The sequence below is a fragment of the Zeugodacus cucurbitae genome, chromosome 3 (assembly GCF_028554725.1).
Source record: "Zeugodacus cucurbitae isolate PBARC_wt_2022May chromosome 3, idZeuCucr1.2, whole genome shotgun sequence".
NCBI classification, from domain to species: domain Eukaryota; kingdom Metazoa; phylum Arthropoda; class Insecta; order Diptera; family Tephritidae; genus Zeugodacus; species Zeugodacus cucurbitae.
This window is the reverse complement of record NC_071668.1, coordinates 62,967,037-62,989,647: the sequence shown is the minus strand read 5'-3', so window position 1 is coordinate 62,989,647 and position 22,611 is coordinate 62,967,037. Positions and strand designations below refer to the sequence as shown.

At 35.3% G+C, this 22,611-nt stretch overlaps 1 protein-coding gene across 2 annotated transcripts in view; it reads left to right on the top strand.

Annotated features, from left to right (window-relative positions):
- The window catches only part of LOC105208477 (discoidin domain-containing receptor 2), a 384,778-nt gene that overhangs the window by 327,251 nt on the left and 34,916 nt on the right, over positions 1–22,611 (top strand). The gene's annotated exons all lie outside the window — the stretch shown is intronic.

Genomic DNA, 22,611 nt, shown 5'->3' with positions numbered 1-22,611 from the left:
AGACTAGAGAAGCCTTCATCTTCCACTGATGCGAAATATTTTTAAAACAGTCGAATCATAGCCGTGGCTTCCGTGGCGGCGATAACCACCTCAGTTGACTTAACATCCAGATCGAAAAGTGACTTGAAAAACGAAGTAAACTCACATATGTTGAATGGGAAAACTGTTAGTAGTTTAATTTCATCAGTTATACCATGGATATGGGCCATGTCTTCCAATTATTCTGCAAGCCAGCGTCGAATCACGTCAACAATTCAGTACAGTAACGACTCTACAGACCGTTTTTATCTTATTCTGGAAATCAACGTTGATTTTAAGTTGTGAATACCAGAAAACATTAGCTCTCTGGTCGAAAGTCTTCACGTGAACTTCGGATCCGGTTAGTTGGATAAATGTCATTGCTTTGACAATTCCTTGGTCTCTGGATACATGTTTTGTCGATAGTGATGTTGATCAGGCGCCATGAAGGAGTCATTGAAGGAGAGAATCATCTCTCGAAAATCCGCCAGCACGCTACCAGTCCGAGGCCGACTGAAATTTTAGAGTTGCAGTACTATATGACAGCAAATTGATCTTGGTATAAGAAGGACACTATTCACATTCTCTCTCTCAAGAAGTAATGAACAGCTCCTTGAGATATTCCAATAATCACTTACCCAGAAGATTAATAGCTTCGGAGATAAATAAAATGTGATTGAGGAGAAGTTCATAAGAGGACGTCCTACCTGAATTTCGTTATAAATATGTCAATAGGTGCAAAAAAAAATCATTTTTCACTAAAGTTCTCTTTAACGCAGATGTTATACTAACGAGCCTCATATCAAATTAACGAAGTATTCATATTATATATATATAATTTTATTGAAGATGTGGTATTTATGGGTTCATGAATACTAAAGATAACAAGAAAAAACTCGGATACAATGTAAGCATTAGTCGGCGATATGGCAAGGGAATGTGGTAACTATTTAATGGTTTGCTAGAATATATGTCTCTAACGAAAGTTTATCCTCGCTCAGAACTCACTACATCACATCTACATATGCATATACCCCACAGGAACACCACTCTCCTAGACTTCGCCACATCACACCCACCAATCGTCGTTCACATTTTCAAACTCACCTCACTTTATTTATTAATTTATGCATTGACGTTTGCTTGCCGCCGAAAGCAACTCGGCAGCAGAAACGCCACACTTTCTTCTCCCCAGGGTTGTTATTGTGCACGGAAAGTGTTAGCAACGCACGTCTAAAATTAATTTGCGATAATTCATCAATTCGTTTTGATACATGGCAATGAAAGCGCTGGCTGGCGCTACGTCAAAGGATAGCAGAAAGTCTCTAGCGCCGCTGGTGGTGTGAGTTTAATATAAAAAGGGGTATTTTGCATAAAAAGCTCATCTTTATTCGTATATCGATCGATAATTTATTATAAGCACTTCAATTGAGTAGGTTTCAATGAGTTTTAGTCCCACCACACACACACACTCTTAAATGCGTTCATTGGCAGTGCTGTGTATTTATAGGTATCAGTTGGTATGCAAAGCAGACGCTGTACAATTTATTGACTCGTTGACTGACAAGTCAAACGACAGTTTGTAACTGTCATTTAAGAGTCGATAATATGCAAATGATGTTGGAATTTACACCATTTCATTTCATTTTCAACACGTTGCAATTTAAAGGTATCATATTAAATTATTTCGTTGTTGTTGTACTAAAATGTAGTAATGAGAATCACACAGAAGTTTAGTTTATTTGGGTTTTTTATAAATTGTATAAACTAGTTAACCCTTTTCAGTGTTGTGTCCATTAATATCTGACGGTTTCTTATATTTCATGAAGACTTTTCACCTTTCAGAAAGGAACTTAACGGACAAGTACTGTGAAAATTTGTTTAAAAAAAAATTTATCGACAGAAATTTACTACTTACAAATGAAAATATCTTTCATAGAGTTGCCATCATATCAATAATTCAATAAAAGTAATGAAATGTTATGATAAATTTAGTTATTAGGGTTGCCAACTAGAAGAAATTATTCATATCTGAAATTCTCATAATTAGTATGCATAGGGTTACCAACCACTCAACAAAATTCTACATAAAAACATTTATTAAAGAAATTAAAAAAAGTACATTTTGAACTAAAAAATCATATTTCATTATAATACCGATTAGAATTGCCAACTGCTTACAAACTATTTTTATTTTTATACCATCGCAACATATTGCAAAGATAGTTTTGTTCACATAACAGTTGTATGAAACACCCAAAACTAAACGAGTTAGGTATATAGTTATGTATATCAAAGAGAACAGGGTGACGAGTGGAGTTCAAATCCGGATGTTTGTCTATCCGTCCGTCTGTAGGTGAAAGATGTACCTTGAGTAAAAATAAAAATATCTTAAAGAAACTTGATACACGTGTTTCTTGGCACCATAAGAAAGGTGCTTTCTGGCGAAATCGGACCACTGTCTCGCCCGTACATTTGCGAAAACCGAAAACAAGTATTTGGATGTAATTTTTTTGGGGAAGCGGGCGTGGTCCCACCCTCTACTAAGTTTTTTGTACATATCTCGTAAACTACCAAAGCTATATCAACCAAACTTTCTGGATTCGTTTCTTTCAGATATTGCATTACACTGTCCATAAATGGAGAAGATCTAAATTTTAACAACGTCCACCTCCCTTACAAAGGTTATGTTGAAAATTACTAAAAATGCTTTAATTCAGTAAGGAAAAACACCAAAAGCCTTAAATTTCATTATAAAGAAATAAATAATAATAAAATTGATATACATAATTTTAAATGGGTGTGGCTCCGCCCACTTATGGGTCAGAAACCATATATCCGGCCAATTTCAATGAAATTCGGTTTGTAATATTTTCCTTGCATCCCAATTATATGTTGTGAAAATAGACCAAATCGGTTCACAAACACGCCTACTTGCTATATACCTGAATTTTGAAGTCGGTCTGAATAGTTTACTTTACAATATACAAGTTAAGAGCTAGTGAAGATATCGGAACAGAACTTTGGATAATAAGTGCATTTACAGTGTGGCATCGCCCTTCTAAAAATCGTCGAAATCGGTCCATAGGTTTTCAAGGCCCCATATCTGGAACATGAGGACCTCAGTGCTTCTAAGATTTTTTTACTGAAAATATAGGTAAGGTATAGGAATTATTCCTTCAATAATATGACTCCGTACCAAAAATTAGAGAAAACGGGTCATAACTTCACCTATACCTCCCATATACCTAATATTAGGGTTTCCAACTTCCAATGGACTTTATACCATATATATGACGAATATGTAGGTCTAATTGTTTGTTATATTAATAAAATTAAATAAATAAATGGCGACAGTATAAAATGTTCGTTTACTCCCGAACTTAGCTCTTCCTTACTTGTTGTATATGTAGATTTCCAGCATCCAGATTGTTTTGAAATAATATATATATTATATGCGTTTGTCTATAATTCCGTATATTCCCTTCCGGTTCACTTCTGTAAACGTTCAACCCACCACATAAGGTGCTCTTCAGCAGAATCGCATTATATGGGGGAGTTTAGAAAACAACAACGACAAAGTACCGCGACCGCCTCCAGCACATATGTATATGCAGATAAACGCAGATTTATATATATATCAATCAACATACAGAAATGCCTCTCTTAGGGTAAATGCACTTAGAAAGCAACAATTCAATAGCTATCAACTTGCATACATTGATAGATTGCAATTGTGAGCGGTGTAATCACAATTGTTGTTGTTACTAATACCTTTGTTGTTGGTGTTGTTGTTTTCACTTCATATGAAGCTTGACTAGCTGTCTACCCTGTTCATAGGCGGTGCGCAGCGTGAATGCATCCCTGAATATGAATATACAAGCATTTAGAGTCGATTTTCAATAAACGTACGCGGTATCTAAGCCTACCTTCGTCAAGCAGACCGCAGCTGTTGTAATGCAGTTTGAAAGCTATCAGCTTGATATTTAATAGATTGCAGAGTCAATGGGTGGCACATCATGGTGACTGCAAAAGGAGATTCGCTTTGTTGCAAACTGACACATTAATTGATATTTCAACGTATTGCAACTGTGGAGATCAAATAATGTAGATTTATCGAAAAAGAAAGAAGGGGTTGGACCGAATAGGATGCGAAAGTTATTTCAAAAGTCAGTAATTTTTAAAGGGACATCTTATAAATTTATTTTTGAGGTATCGTTTTCGAACCGAATTTGGAGTCCCTTATCCAACGTGGTTATTATATACATACATATGTATTACAGGTTTTCAGTCTTATAAATGTTTAATCAGACTCAGCTGCAATAATCCCATCCGATAAGTATTTAACTAAGATAATTAGAAACAAAAGACATCTGATTTATGACAATAATTTATTCTTGATTCATCGATACATATCAGAATCGAAAGAGATATCTTATCTGAGTATTAAAGAGACTACTCGGTGTCCCAATAAATATTAAGGTAATAAATTAGCTGCCGCAGATCCCTCGGAGAGTGGTTCGAAATCGTAGTAGTCAGAGAGCAAGAAAGATCGTAGAGAGAGTTCTCTCTTCCGAAAAGAAACATGAAGAGATCACATTTAAACTGTTCAAGTGACCTAAGTATGAAATATAGATATATAATACATATATATATTAGTAAAAGACATGGAGGAGATGGAATCTTGGCGTAATATTGAGTTTTAAAATTTTGCGCAAAAATATCTTTGTTAAACATTTTTCCTCTGAGTTGCGATTAATATGTATCTATAAGGAATTTACTTCCACTTCCACAACACACAAATTGCAAAAGTCATAGCCAGTGCGCCTACATTTTACAATAGCAAAGGATGAGTCACCCTCAACTTGCTCATTGACTGCTTACAGGCCTAGGGGAATACAATTCTGTTTAGTGCGTATTAACGGTGCATTCATTAAGGTTTTGTGCTTCATTGGAGCGCTTGAAAGCAATGCAACACTGTATTTACTGTAAATTCAACCATCATCGCCTTTATCTACCGAGCAACACTCAACTCAGCACCTCAGCCAAGAAACCGCATACGACTAGAGTATGCATATGATGTCATATATATGTATTTATATATGTTGTAGTATCAAGAAGGGATATAGGAATGAAAATTCCTTTACGCCTTTCGTCGTCTATATATTGACATCTATACATTTAGGCGCGAGACATTTATAAATACATAGGGTTTCTACATATGGTATTCTACATAGTTATGCCTATGCATTCCTTAACTCACATCGATTGCATTTGTTGCAATTTTCTCTTCGATCGTATCACCAGGTATGAGTATGAGTAAACGAATATAAACTTCAGCAGTGTTTGCTGCCCCTAAATGTATGCTAGTATTTAGTTATTTCTATTCAAAGAAGATAATTGAACATTTAGACAGCTAATATTTTACTATGAACTCGTACACTCATTATGAAACTCACTCATCTTTACTTCTACTTCCATCTTTCCTTTCTTTCTAAATCATTTAGTAGAGAGTTCGTATCTGTCTCGGAACGTTGAGATGTCTAGTTTAAATGTTATAGCCTTTTCACATAGAAGCTAATTGACCAATTAACCGGCCTCTGCTCGATTAAAATGCTGATTAATATCGATCGATCGAGTAGCCGGCGGTGTGAAGGTCAAAAACCGGTTTCTCAATTAAAATTTTAATTGATCAATTAATTTGGCTGTGTGAAAAGGCTATTCATTTTAACGACAATTAGAGAGTTACTTTAATAGCCAAAGTGAGACGTCCCATGTAAGGCATTTCATCTCGAAAGCAACATCTCTCCTTGAATGAAACAATTTATTGAAAACAATGTTCGAAAATATATTTTATTCAAATTTGAAAATCGAAATTTTTCGCTGAAAATTAATGTCTGTTATTTATGCCATTTACTTGTTCTTTTCATCACTCTTTACAAAATGATTAATCGAAGGTCAAAACATGATTAGATTTTAATATTGGAAAAGTTCGCATAAAAAGCTTTTCACACTTTAATCAAAGACAATCCCACATATACATATATACTAGTTAATGGTATTAAAAATCCGCCAAATCCTTCTCAATCGCAATCTACAATATGTCCACCAACACTAATTTTTCATAAGCCGATATATTATGCAGCTGCAGTTTAAAGCTTTTGGGGTACTCAGCACCAATATGGTTTCGCCAAATTAATAAACGCAATTATAAATTCAATAAAACGCTGAAATTCAAATGAGCGGCGACACCACCCTTTTCGCGCAATGTCACCAACACAACAGTGTGCTCATATATAAAACTTTCAAATGGCAAGGGTCGCGCAATTACAACAACAGCAATAACCGGGCGTTGTTTTTAATCACTTCATTAACTTTTTTACGCATAAATCACAGATTTTGTTGGCAGTCCCCTTTTTTGTTTGCTGGCTAAAATTTACAACAAATCCTGTTTAAAATGCAAAACGCTAATTGCTACAACAACAATAGCATTGAAAATATTACGCTTGGCAATTATACGCAATATCAAAGTGTAGAAAATCCATAAATAAATAAATAAATTTGGTAACACAACAACAATTTTCTATTTTTTTTTTTTTTGCAAATCGAAATAACAAAAAGTATTTAATGCCTTGGTGGTGGATAATCGCGGAGAACTTAAAAATTTCGTATTTCTTCAATTTGCGTTACATAAATCGACGCTATTTAACCCTTAAACGACACCTTTTATAGAAGTACCACACGATTCTTTTCACCAATGTAATGCACTTGTTCTATAACAAAATTGAATCTGGTATAACTTTAAGATTTTTGCTTTAATTCGTTATCTTATAGTTCTGTAGTAGTTTTCGGGCGGGTGAATATACTTAAAGTGTACAAAATACTTCTGTATTAAAACCATTTAATATTTAGGAGATAAAATAACATATCATAAGTGGACAATCTTCTGATTTCGTACTGACCATATTAGTAAAGAACTTTCATAAGTCAGCGATTTATTGAATGAATGCCTTACATTGGCGAAATATATTAAATTCTTAAATTCTTCAAAGACTTTTCCAATTAACTGTTTCCTAAATAAAAGCGGCCCATCATGCCCATACAATTTGCAATTCGCATACCAAAATAAAGCGTCGACGCTGAGTGGTGAAAAATTCGATTTTGACAGAGCGTTCCGAAGGAAAGTTGGCTGCACACGCTCCGTACTCGACCCTCTGGCACCCGATTGCAATGCGAAGAGAATGACTTGCAAGACGATTTTTAGTTTCAGATTAAGACTCTCCATCACGGAGTCTATTTGGTACCCTCACCTGGGGACTATTTCCAGAAAGTTCAGATTCTAGCAATAAATATAACCTATGTTACTCGGGGTGAATGTAGCTTATCAATGGTAAAAGAATTTTTAAAATCGGCACAAAAGTTTTCGAGTTTATTCGTTACAAACATACATACATACAAATCTTTCCTCTTTATAATAGTAGTATAATGGAATAATTTTGCAACTTATCACAAGATCGTAGGATATTGTATTGTAAATGATTTTAAGAATACTCAGTTTCAATTTAATTGATCGATCGGTAAATTTCTCTTTGAATTATGATGTCAGCAATTTGGAAAATGTTTAGAATATTGCGGTATATACCTGCGAACGGGGGCCGCTTTAACAGTGTATTTTTGAAAGTATAAAATATTGAATAAGCCAATCGATTTTTTGAAAGTGTCACACTGGTATAACTCCTAAACAAACTCACTTGTTATTGTATGTGATTGCCGTTGCAACCGTTTAGCCGGTTATAGCCAGTTGGAGATCCCAAGTGTAACCAGGTCGCTCTCCACCTGGTCCCTCCAACAGAGTGGAGGCCTTCCCCTTCCTCGGCTTCCTCCGGCGGGTACTGCATCGAACACTTTCAGGGCTGGAGTGTTTTCGTCCATTCGGACAACATGACCTAGCCAGCGTAGCCGCTGTCTTTTTATTTGCTGAACTATTTCAATGTCGTCGTATAATTCGTACAGCTCATCGTTCCATCGTCTGCGGTATTCGCCGTTGCCAATGTTCTGAGGACCATAAATCTTAAGCAAAATTTTCCTCTCGAAAACTCCTAGTGTCGTCTCATCTGATGTTGACATCGTCCAAGCTTCTGAACCGTAAAGCAGGACGGGAATGATAAGCGACTTGTAGAGCTTGATTTTGGTTCGTCGAGAGAGGACTTTACTGTTCAATTGCCTACTCAGTCCAAAGTAGCACCTGTTGGCAAGAGTTATTCTGCGCTGGATTTCGAGGCTGACATTGTTCGTGTTGTTGATGCTGGTTCCCAGGTATACGAAATTATCTACGACCTCGTAGTTATGACTGTCAACAGTGACGTGGGAGCCAAGACGCGAATGCGCTGACTGTTTGTTTGATGACGGGAGATATTTCGTCTTGTCCTCATTCACCTCCAGACCCATTCGCTTCGCCTCCTTATCCATGCGGGAAAAAGCAGAACAAACGGCGCGGTTGTTGCTTCCGATGATATCAATATCATCGGCGTACGCCAGGAGCTGTACACCCTTGTAGAAGATTACCTTCTCGGTTTAGCTCTGCAGCTCTTATAATTTTTTCCAGCATCAGGTTAAAGAAGTCGCACGATAGTGAGTCACCTTGTCTGAAACCTCGTTTGGTATCGAATGGCTCTGAGAGGTCCTTCCCAATCATGACGGAGCTTTTGGTGTTGCTCAACGTCAATTTACACAGCCGTATTAGTTTTGCGGGGAATACTTGTTATTACAGAAAGTTAAATACGAAAATTCGTTGTTTTTATGATCTCCGTTGTGTTACTGTCTTCGTCCGTTCTCAAGAATAATTTTTGAACAGCGCAAATACGATTACGAATTATGGATGATAGTAAGCATTTACGAGATATTACAGTTCATCGAATTGTATTCCACATAGATCAAAGATTATTTTGAGCGTATATAAGATATGAATCAAGTAGTAATTGAAAATCTTTCTTTCGAATGTTCTAAATGTGATTGATAAAGATTTCTTCTGGAACTAGGCTACATACATATGTAATAAAACAAACATCGTTTCGTCAAAATCTCGGATAAATAATATACAAATAATGGATATTTCATTTTCAGGAAGATATGTTAATACTATATAAGCTATGAATATAAAATCAGGTATGCTCTAAAGTCTGGAACTGATCATTAAGTTCATATATTTCATGTGAAGTGATATAGAGAAATGAGAGCTAAGGCCTAATACAGGTCAGTTTTGTATATTTTCGGAAGATAATACCTACCACATTCCGAGATTGTGTTGTGTCAATAGATAATACGTTGATGTGGACGTGGACGTGGCAATTATTTTACTTTAATGAATTCCATTTGGATGTCTGAAGTAAATAAAATATTGACTTTTCAAATTTTTTAAGTCATCTTAAATATTCACCATTTTAAAATTTGAGTTTTTTCTTACATAATATTAGGGTAACAAATTATATTTTCGAATAAAATCAACAAAATTCTATGTTTGCTTTATTAAAATTTTGCTTATGACAAATAAAATGCAATGACCGTGAATTTTATACAGGAAAATAATCTAGTACTTCCACTATACAATAAAAGCTTAATTAGCAGCTATTTAGTTTTGGCTTATTTCTAAAAAAAATATAAATTTTGAAGAATGGTATTACAAATTTAATTGTAATTTAAGTAAACTAATTTTAATATCGAAAGCATATAAGCGATTTTGCTATTGAAATATAATATATACATATATGTGAGAAAAGCAGTCCACAAGCACTCATATTGTAGTATAATGCCAACGGTAAACACACAAATGGCCGTCTAGCCCTGGCGTTAGTGTTTTTTGCTTTGACGCGAGAACAACATATGGTTCAGCAGCTTTGGCGACACATTGCCCGCCCGCCGGGCCAACGATGGTTAAGCCTAGAAAAACTGCACATAACAGCATGAGACGCATGGCATGGTTGCATTTTCATTTTCAATGTAAAGGCCACACAATACACACATAAGATATACAAACACACTTACATAAGTAAGTACATGTGTGTCACCTTGCAAGCGCGTTTCATTGCGTAACATAGCGCTTAAGCGCCTATGCATATGCTTTTTCTGACTACAAATGATCGCTTGCATGTGTGCGTTCCACAATATGCAGCGGCTCAGTTGCAGCGGCTCAGTGCTTGTGCTCACACACACTTTTGTGGACTTTTGTCAGTAATTGTAATTTCATTTAATCCGCTCAATTTGAAACGCTCATCCAGCTGAGACAGCGACCGTGTTGTTGCATTGTTACACGGTCATCGCGTGCCAAAGTTGCGTATGTGCATACTCATATGTGTATGTATGTATGTTTTTCCATTCTTTTGTTGCTTTGGTGCCCAGCTGTGCGCTGTTGGTGCACCATTTTTTCACTTTTAGAATTCTCACTTGGATAACTTTTGTGTTGGTTGGGTTTCAGACTTGCAATATCTTGTGTGGGTTTCATAAAATGTTTGGTCTATTAGTTAAACTTTTTACTGAAATTGAAATAAATATTGTATTATATTAATTATTGTAAATTATAAAATTTAAGTTTAAGTACTCATTAATATAAATTGGAGTATAAAAATAATTTCGAGTATGAGTATGAATATACATTGTTTAAAATTTTTCTAAAATTATGAAATGAATACGTATATGAATATGAATATGAATATGAATATGAATATGAATATGAATATGAATATGAATATAAATATAAATATGAATATGAATATGAATATCAATATCAATATTAATGTGAATATGAATATGAATATGAATATGAATATGAATGTGAATATGAATATGAATATGAATATGAATATGAATATGAATATGAATATGAATATGAATATGAATATGAATATGAATATGAATATGAATATGAATATAAATATAAATATGAATATGAAGATGAATATGAATATGAATATGAATATGAATATGAATATGAATATGAATATGAATATGAATATGAATATGAATATGAATATGAATATGAATATGAATATGATATGAATATGAATATACTTAATTTTATTCAATTCTATTAAAAAAAATCCAAGTAATACGTGCAAAATAATTTTCAAAGAAACCATTATTTCATCAAAGCAACTCTGATTGGAGTATTTCCTAAATAACACTACAAAAGCAAGTGATTTATTTCACTCTTTGCTTATACTCGTAATTGCATTGTGTGCTTATTGCGACCATTGCGTATATTGCATTTGAGAGCAATCAACAACTATAAAAGAACAAATAAAAATTTTCAAATGAAAAGCGAAATTACCAAAAACAAATGGAATTCGACATGGACACGTGTGAAATTGTTGCAGGCCAAACGTGCAACTCAAGCACACACACAAACAATGATAGATGAGCCTCTCCGAAAATTACTTGTATATCTGTTTCTATGAGTGACTCTGGTGGTGGAACATTGTTTTCTTAGTGGTCACATCGAAGGTGTTTTAGAAGCAGTTGCAGTTGCTATGACTGTTGCGCTGTTGGTGGAAGGCTATGCACAAACTACTCCTTTCAGTAACGTTTCAGCATGACGAGCGCTTAACAATTGGATTAACTGTAATGTCAGCCACCCCGCAAACATATAAACATAAATTCATTTTGTACTGTAAATGTATGTGTGTGAAGACAACCCACTTACTTCAAATCCATATGTTGATTGTCCAAGTAAGAAAAATTTTGTAATTTTGCAAAATAAATAAACCCATCGGAAGGCATAATGTGGCATGTCGAAACTCACCCCAATTGAAGTGCCGCACCACCTTCAGTTGCTATAAGGTAAATATGTTTGTATTGGTGTGTGTGTTGTTGCCGACGTTCAATCATCAGCAACCGCATATCATATTACACGCACTTCTTTCGACAATAATCCAGAAACACACACTCACAAATGTCTACAGCTTCTCTCCGTCTTCACTCCACCCCTACCACCTAACTACTGCTGTACTACTGTGCTGTCTGCACATTTATTTGCCTTCAACTCACATTTTGATTGTTGTTCTTGCTTATTGGCAATTATAAGCCATATCCTGTTGGCCTGCATGTCCTTTGTGTTATCCTTGCAATTTACTTATTGTATCTAGGCAGAGTATCCGGCATGCACTTATGCACTCAGACAACTGCTCAAATATCAAGCATAACTAAAATTTTATTGCCTGCGACAGTGCGCTTGTCGACAGGGGGCTACATTCAAGGTATAGCGAGTAAGCAGCTTCCCCTTCACTCTCCTGTTTAGGGTGTTAAGTTGACAAGTTTCTACGATTGATATGATGACGATGATGATTTTTTTCGAAATTTGATTTAACCCAATGCATTGCTACTCGTGCTGTTGATATGTGTGATATTGTTAGTTTTTGTAATTCAGTTGTTGTTGCTCCACAGGGATTGCACGTGTTCCGTTTATCGGTTGCATTTGACTTGGAAATTTAATTAAATTGCGGTGCTAATGTCTTTGTTAAAAGTAATGAGTTTTGAAAGATTTACTACTCGCTTTTGTACTTTAATTTTATTAAATTTCCTATGAATAATATGCGTGTGTTCTAAATAAAGGTTGGAAATTTCATTAGTAATATTTATGTTTTGCAATTGATTTTGTTGAAATATTGAATTCTGTATACTCTTTTGTTTGTGGCAAATAATTATTGTCATAAATTAGTGAATACAAAAATATGACAATAATATTTAATTAAACCAAACCCTGAGTTCCCTTTTGATCAATGCAACGAGCGACGAAGGAAACTTTCCTATTTGGAATAGTTTGATTGATTTTTATGTATATTATTTATTAAGTCTATATTACTTTTATATTCGATTACCTTAACTTTATTTATATCAACTGTATATGAACGAAATTTTCTCGAATGTCATGAAAATGTTTCACGATATCATAAATATTTGGCAAAGGTTTCCCGTCTTCTTTTCTCCCTATCTCTCTGTCTCTTTCTTTCTCTTTCTACATCTTTCTCTCTCTTTCTCTGTGTCTCTCTTCTCGCTCTCTCCCTCTCTAACTGGTAAGTACTTTAACATCCGTTAAAAGTATATATCAAGATCTGACATAGCTTCTGATCTTCATAAACAGTCACAACTCATCTATAGGGAAAATGGAAGTTTCGCGAAATCCGAGCGCTATAAAATTATCGTATAATTGGATTTCTGTTTCAACTTTATCTGCTTTCCATACCAAGGAAATTGTAATTCAGTAATCCCAATTTTATCCGTATTTGTTTGCAAAAAAATATGTAATATTTCAAACATTTGAAATTATCGTCTCCAAAGATCAAAGTCAAAAAGTGAAAGAGAGAGAAAGTTGATTCTCAGTAAATAATTATCAGTAAAGTAAACCAGAAAAGACCATTCACAATAACATAGAAACAGACGCCAGCATTTGTTATGAACTTATCTCTAATTTCTCTTTCGTTAAAAAAAACCTAATCCAGGTGGAACTACTAACTGACTAGGGAAGTGGAATGTTGAGAATTTCTTTTTTCAACACTCTTGCGAAACTTTTTTTCTGGTTTTCACGAACTAGTTTCTTTAAGACATTATTACTCCTTCAGCCTTATTAGCTTAGTTGATTCAATTGCACTTTATTCTGTATTATCAGAGATGATTTTCAATAATTACTTTGCTACTGTTCCATAGCTTTAGAAGGACAAAAGTTGAGATTTGAGAATTCTATCCTGAACATGTATATCCTCTCTGTTTTGGTAGCTCTCACATGCGCTCTCCGTTTAAACAATTCTACAATAAACGTCGACTTTTAGCTAAGATTCCAAAGGCTCAGTTTTTATGCTCATTAAATCTCAAGCCACACCTGTTTAGTCAAAAATGACTAATAAGACTAATAAGACACAAAATCGTATTTTGCTTTAACCCACACCAAACGAACATGCGTTTTGATCTCGTCTTGTTCGATGTGGGTTGTCACATATGAAACTATGGACAGTCATCGTATCAGACAAGAAAAGACGTCTTGACTAAAAGGGTATAAACAGTTCAAAAAGTGCCGGCACTGTAACAATTTCACTATTCTAAATGTACTTAAAGCTTTCAATCCAGGCACACAAAAAAAATATTGACATGTCCTGGGGATCTTACTATGTGTAATATATGTTTTTGGGGCTTAATCCGAATCCGGGGCCCATTCAACCCTATCGGATTAGGGTTTTGAGATAACCCCAGAAAACCATTATGGTGGACAGCGATTTTTAAAAAACATCGAATTCACTAGAATTCACTGGGGTCACTGGATTACGAATCCGGTGTCGATTTTTCAAAATTCAAAATAGCAAACCCCATATGGCCGTCAATTTTTTAAAAAATTCATCGGAATCACTTGAATCTCGTTACTAGGGGGTTCTCAGGGCCGCTGAGGGTCCCCAGTTCATCTGCAATTTTTTTTTTTGTGTGGCTGTGTTATTATTAGTTACTAAATGTGGTCTTTGAATAGTTGAGGTGTTCTCCAACCAACGATTAGAAACAATGCGCGCTTTAAAAATATTTATGACAAGACCTGAAAAAAATATTCAATAAATTCTAATTCCTTCCATAAATATTAGTCAGGATATGTGTATATATATATATATATATATGTATATATTTACAGCTTGTATATAGGCTATATAAACGAACTAATTATTTATATATATATATATATATGTTTTCATCCATTTGTACAACATGACCTAGCCAGCGTAGCCGCTGTCTTTTTATACGCTGAACTATGTCAATGTCGTCGTATAAATCGTACAGCTCATCGTTCCATCGTCTGTGGTATTCGCCTTTGCCAATGTTCAGAGGACCATAAATCTTACGCAAAACCTTTCTCTCGAAAACCCCAAGAATCGTCTCATCGGATGTTGTCATCGTCCACGCATCGGCGCCATACATCAGGACGGGAATAATGAGCGACTTATAGAGTTTGATTTTGGTTCGTCAAGAGAGGACTTTACTTTTCAATTGCCTACTCAGTCCAAAGTAGTAGCACCTGTTGGCAAGAGTGATTCTGCGTTGGATTTCGAGGCTGACATTGTTGGTGTTGTTGATACTGGTTCCCAAGTAGACGAAACTATCTACTACTTCAAAGGTATAACTGTCAACAGTGACGTGGGAGCCAAGACGCGAGTGCGCTGACTGTTTGTTTGATGCCAGGAGATATTTCGTCTTGTCCTCATTCACCTCCAGACCCATTCGCTTCGCCTCCTTATCCATGCGGGAAAAAGCAGAACAAACGGCGCGGTTGTTGCTTCCGATGATATCAATATCATCGGCGTACGCCAGCAGGTGTACACTCTTGTAGAAGATTGTACCTTCTCTATTTAGCTCTGCAGCTCTTATTATTTTTTCCAGTAATAGATTGAAGAAGTCGCACGATAGTGAGTCACCCTAATTATTTATTACTTATTCATTAATTACCCGAATTTTAGAAACCATAATGATTAATGGTATGAAGCAAATTAATTCCAGTATAATAGAAAAAGAATTTATTAAACGCATATTTCTTAATTGATTGTTCAATATGCATTTTTAATGAGTAGCGAAATTACAAAATTGCAAATTAAAATCGCTAATTAGTTGTGAGCGCTATAAACGCAGAGTAGCTTTGGCATTTCTCATTTCGCTTTTGTTTTTTTTCTATACAAAGCATTTATCAATTTGCCAAATTAAACGCTAATATGGCAGAAATTTCATTAAACAAACCACGCACACCCGCATATAACTGCAGTTGTCGCTGGAAATTCCAAAAGTTTTGGCTAATAAACCGGCTTTGGCACAACAAAAACACTGCAGACTAGTACCCACACTAGTAAACTGCTAATACCCACACAAAAACCTAACTCACACGCACACACACCATCATTAAGGCATAAATAAATAAATATTCACCAGCGGTGAAAACAAAAAATGTATTGGCAAAACATTAAGCTGCGCGTAATTTGCACGGAAAATTGTAAACAAATTACCCGAACGTTCGGCGCATTTATTTCCCCCTTTACCAACGCATCACAAATAGTTCATAGAAAATGCATGAGACGGCGACACCTGCCCGACGGCAGCGCACATAATGAATGGGACAAACTAAGCGAAAATGCACAGGTAAACTGAAACTGAAACGATGACACACCGGCCAACAGCGCGTACACTTTTTGACAGTTGCATGGCAATTTAATATTCCACTATACGTGGTACAGCGGTACGAACAAAGGGTGGTAGTAAAGCGGTGGTGATGGTGGTTGCGGTGCCAGCAATGGAAGCGATGGCAACAGACCAAATTAATCTTTGTCATCTATTATGAATTCAATCAATTAAAAATTTTCTAAATCATTTTCTACAGCACACGCTTTTGAACACAAGCACACACACTTACACAGACTTACTAAGTCGAACAAAGGATAATTTACGTAAATTGATAGTTTACATGTTGATATATCCGCTATTAAACAGCGCATATAGATGATTATAGTTTGATTTACACACATAAGTGTATGTCGATATGTATGTATATAATCAATAATGTGAATTATTAAACGGTCAATTGCACTCTAAATTGTCTATATGTGCTACTGCAAAGCGAACTATTACTTCAATACACTGTTTGATTAATAGCGATTTTCTAAGCAATAATATATAGATACATATCTATATATATACACTCATAAATAAAGGATTATTGTACAGCTATAGAATATCCTAAATGAATAGCTGTCAAATTAAGAAAATTTGTTCGACATTTATGTGTAGTATAATTATGGAATAAATTTTCACTGGAACAAGGCTTAAAAATCGTGAACATTTATTCCTGAAAGTAACGTGGCAGAAAAGCAAAGTGGTCCAGAAGTCCTTTTGACTCATTAAAAAATTGAAATATTTGGTGTTTGCAAAACGAAAGCATTATTTTCCAAATGATTATAAATGTGAAATGATTTCAGACAATATAGTCCAATGACACAATAGCTCAAAAAATCAGACTCAGAGTTGAGGAACTAGGTTTTGTAGTAAGTTTCGGTTGGCTTGCTGGATAATATTAGGTTATCTCTTCAAATATCTTTTTCCGCCATATTGTCTTTTGAATTTCGCGGCTATGTTTAAAGTGCTACAGAGCTCGTATCTGACAATACTATACATCCTTGAAAGGTCTTGACATAACCAACAAAATGACGTTACCATGATTAGTTTCGTTCAACAGTTATAAACGTGTAAACATGGAGTTCACTAACGCCGATTTTAAAGTTTTCCTTCGTTAAAGGCAAATCCGCTAGAGAACCGTTCCGTGAGATTAATGGTATTTTGGGGGATAGTATTCTATCACTTCGAACTGCGAAGGAATGGTTTCGACTATTCAGATCGGGAAACAACACCATGGATAAGCCAGCCGGCGGAAGACCTGTGACGACGAATACCGATCAAATCATGGAAAACATCGAGTTGGACCGGCATGTGGCATCTCGTGACATCGTCCAGGAGATGGGAGTTACTCACCAAACCATTTTAAACCATCTACAGAAGGTTGGATACACAACTTGATGTTTGGGTGCCGCATGATCTGGGCCGAATCAACGCCTGCGATATGCTGCTTAAACGGAACGACTCCACTTATTTTTGAAAGAGGGTGGTGACTGGCGACGAAAAAAGGATCATATACGACAATACCAAGCGAAAACGGTCGTGGTCGAAGGCCGGTGAATCCCCAAAACAGTGGCCAAGCCGGCCAGGAAGGTTTTGCTGTATGTTTAATGGGATTGGAAGGGAATTGTCCACTATGAGCTGAACCCATATGGCCAGACGCTTAATTCTACCATCTACTGCGAACAACTAGACCGCTTGAAGCAGGCGATCGACCAGAAGCGTCCCGAACTGGCCAACAGGAAGGGTGCAGTGTTCCACCAAGACAACACCAGACCACACACTTCGTTGATGACTCGTCAGAAGCTATGGGAACTCGTATGGGAGGTTTTATCGCATCCACCATATAACTCGGACATAGCGACAAGTGATTACTACCTGTTCCTGTCCATGACGAACGCCCTTGGTGGTGTAAAGTTGAACTCAAAAGAGGCTTTTGAAAAGTAGCTGTCCAAGTTCTTCGCAAATATGGAGGGGGCTTCTACGAGGGATGTATTATGAAGTTGCCGTCTAGATGGAAACGGATTATCGAAAGAAACGCCTATTTGAACTAAATCCGATTACTGTAACACTTTTTATAAAGCATTGAATAAAGAGCAAAAAATCGGATATTTGTAAAACACAGTTTCATTTAATTTCAGTATCATTTCAAATTAAAGTCTTATACCACTAATAAAACTCTCCGATTACATTCTTGCATTGTAGCTACCTTAGTTTTTTCAAGTTTTGTATTAATTTTTCAAAAAATAATTCGCTAACAATTCAATAAAGCGAATTCAAAAAGTTTTATGTATGCAGATAAGGGAAGTTCGAAATTGTCCAATATAAAGTGAATAACAACTCAATAAAAGAATTCCTTAAATAAACTAAAATACAATTGAATTTCCATTTCTCGAACTTCTCTAACTCGAAGTTCTCCATAAATCGAACTCTTGAATTGGCGATAGAATTCAAATTTCAACCAAATAAGCTTCCGAAACACGCAAGTCTCTATAACTCAAAGTTTTTTATGGACTATGGTGATTCGAGTAAGGTAAACTCAACTGTAATAAACCTTGCTGAAATTAATTGATGAAATATAGCTCAGCTAGATACTAGAAGCATTGTCGGGTTTGCAGCCATTTTCACACCAAACTTCAAAAGTTTCAAGAAAGTTATCAAAGTAGCCTGAGAGGTAATATAGCTACACTATGAAAATTAAGTACATCGGTGTTGATCTTAATAGAAGGCTAATATAGAGAGGTTAGAAGAAAGTCTCTTATTTCCTATATAATGACCAACGATTATTGAAAAATATCACAAATTAAAAAAATTGCGTATTTAAAAAAAAAATCGTTTTTTATGTAAAAAATTGTCGTTTTTTTAATGCCAAATTGACAAGTTTCAACAAATCATAAAGATCTAGGTCATTGTATAGCAAATATATTCAAGAATACTCGGCTTAAATTTGATGTCGATAGGTCAGTTTCTCGTTGAGTATGATGTTAAAAACGCGTTTAAAGTTTCGACTATAGCAGCTTACACCTACGAGCGGTTAAAGTTCACATAAAGTTAAAATATTTATATAAATATAAAAGAAAACTTAGTCCTATTATTATAAATTTTTTTTAAGCTTTATTTATATAATTTTTTTTAAATGAGAAATATTTTATAATTGGATGTCGCTACTGTCGGTCTAGCAAATCTTCAATCCAATTATATATTAATTGCAATTACTTTATTATGTGTGTTTCATTTCATACTATGTTTAATATCCTAATACCTTGAAATATCCTGCAGGACTACATCTGTCTAGTTATTTATAAAATTTAGTCTGTTCTAATCACTTCTGTTCTACAGAGAAGGTCATAATAACATTCGCTTACTATCGTAGATACAGCTTGCAAATTAATCTATGTAAAGGCCTATAAAATGCAAAACTCCTTAAGATCTCCCAGCAGCCTTATAACGAATATGGGAACCTTCTCTTTCCTTCCTTGCTTTTTCTATATAAATTTGTAGAAGATCTATTCTTAGCTCAATAAAATGGGTGCTTATATTCTTTATACTGGCAATAAAATAATGATTAATATATGTCAGGTTTGGTTAATTACCACAAAATTCTGCTTTACAGCACCACAAAGGTGAAGTCTACAATTTATATGGCTATCCCTTTCTTTACTCTAATTTTAGATAAAGAAAAAGTAAGCTTCATTTATTTGTATTTTAAAACTTATATTAGTATAAATTTTTTTAAGCTTTATCCAACTTTGTTTGCTACTACCTCTACCATTTAATTTGATATTAAGCGCTGACTGTTCGCTGAGTGTGTAAACTTAATTGAAGCGCATCCATCTATATGTATTATACACATACATATATATATTTATAACACCATGCTTGTATTTGTTATTATTATTGCGGCTCATTGATTTGTAATTATTACAAACGAAAGCTTCAAATAATCAGGCTAATCATGGTAAAACAGCAGTGGCTCAGCCTTTACAACAGCAATATGCTCAAATATAGAAAACTACATACTAGTATGTGTGAATGATTAAAAGCTTTTGATTGTATGCGTGTAGTTAGGCAGCGCCCAGTTGGTTGTAATTTACGGGAATTCAAGCACAACGTTGCACTTCTATGTAAATATAAGCAAATGTACATATTTATGTACTGCAAGTGAGCATAATTTTGTATTTAATACGAAATGGAGCATGTATAATATAAAAGGATTAATGAGTCCACCAAATGAGCTGCATGCTTTGCTTAGACTATACGGCAGCTCATATACATATTTAAATATTTTAAACGTATGGAATATGTGGTAAAAGTTAGAAAAATATATTAATTTATTATTATTTTCATCTTAGCTAAAAAGTCCACATCCAAGTAGCAAGACTTGTGAGTGAGAGCCATAGCACCAGAATCAAAGCTATTCTAGCAGTTAGATATCTAACTCATTCCGTTAGAGAATATTTTAGCGTAATAAATTACAACAAAACATTAGACGAGGTTCTCAATTTAGAGAAAACAAGTTTCAATAAAGGATTGTACTAGTATTCGTAATTATTTGGCAAGATATCAATTTAAACAAATATTCGCAGTTCATCAATCATTAGTATAGAGCGATCTAACCATATTTACATCTGATCAGGGCTGCAATAAAAAATTTGATTTACTTGTAGTGAGTACAGTTCTTTACTCACTGCTGTTATTCGACAAGAGACTTCTCCAATTTTTTTAAAGCAACATCTATGCTTAGACCAAGCAATGAGACATGTACTTTGAAGAAGTTTCAGACCAGTATTTGAGGTAAAATTATCGGTCATAAATAAAATTAGCAATTAATTAACAAATGGATTGATTTTATTCGAGGGTTATTTCGACATCAGCGTTAGAAAACCTAACAAGTCTGGATACTACATATACCAACATATTCTCTGGAGTTCTAACCCAGCGATAGTAAACTTTTTGTAACTTTCGGTATACAACGAACTCGTAATAGCGGTCGACCCTCGGCAGCTACAAATGCATTTCGGATTTACAAAAGTTTAAAAATTTCAACAACTGTTTGAAGATGCCTTACAACCTTTAGGTTCCATTAAAATGGCCTTGATCATATTATGAAATAAACCAGTTTCGTATCATAGTGTCTGATCAATAACAGACCCGAGGGTATTTGTGCTCTATCAAAATATTTCATAACTTTTTTTTCAAAATTTCTTAATACTTATAGCCCCTCCTTGGAGACTACACCACAAAGTCGACGAGACATTCTTCAATGATAAACAAGGTTGAAAACTCGAGAAAACAGCACTTGGCGCTATGACCGGGCTATATGGTGAATGCCATAAAACCTCCCTTTCGAGCTCCCGTAGCTTCAGACGAAGTGTGTGGTCTGGCGTTGTCCTGGTGGAACACTACACCCTTCCTGTTGGCTGGAATACTGGACGCTTCTCGTCGATCGCCAGGTTCAAGCGGTCCAGTTGTTCGCAGTAGATGATAGAATTAAGCCTCTGGCTATATGGGAGCAGCTCATAGTGGATGATTCCCATCCAATTCCACCAAACACTCAGCAAAACTTTCTTGGCCGTCAATCCTGGCTTGGCCAATGTTTGGGATGATTCACCGGCCTTCGACCACTACCGTTTTCGCTTGATATTGTCGTATGTGATCCATTTTTCGTCGCCAGTCTCCATATGCTTCAGAAATGGGTCGAGTTCGTTCCGTTTCAGCAGCATATCGCAGGCGTTGATTCGATCCGGACGGTTTTTTACGTCAAATCATGCGACACCCAAACATCAACCTTTTTTGTGTATCCAGCCCTTCTGCAGATGGTTTAAAATGGTTTGGTGACTAATTCCCATCTCCTGGGCGATGTCACGAGATGCCACATCGTCATCACAGGTCTTCCGCCGGCTGGCTTATCCATCATTTTCACCCGCTTTGAATCTGCGAAACCATTCCTTCACAGTTCGAAGTGATAAGGTACCATCCCCCAAAACACCATGAAACTCACGAAACGTTTCTCTAGCGGATTCGCCTTTAACGAAGGAAAACTTTAAAATAGCGCGTATTTCGGGGTTAGTGAACTCCATATTTACAAGTCTATAACTGTTGAAAGCAATATTCAAACTATTCATGCATAGCGTCATTTCGTAGATTATATCAAGACCTTTTCAAGATGTATGGTATTACCAGATACGAGCTCTGTAGCGTTCTATACATAGCCAAAAGACAAAAAGGCGGAAGTGTGATATATTTGACAACCTTATATATAACATAACCGTATTAAAATATTTACAAAAATAACTACAATAACAATAAATATTTTGGAAAATATTTATTTTAAATATATATTTCTATAATTTCTTACTATTAAAAATTTATAGTGAAACACTTTACGACCCCTTCCACCGCACTACCGACATTATC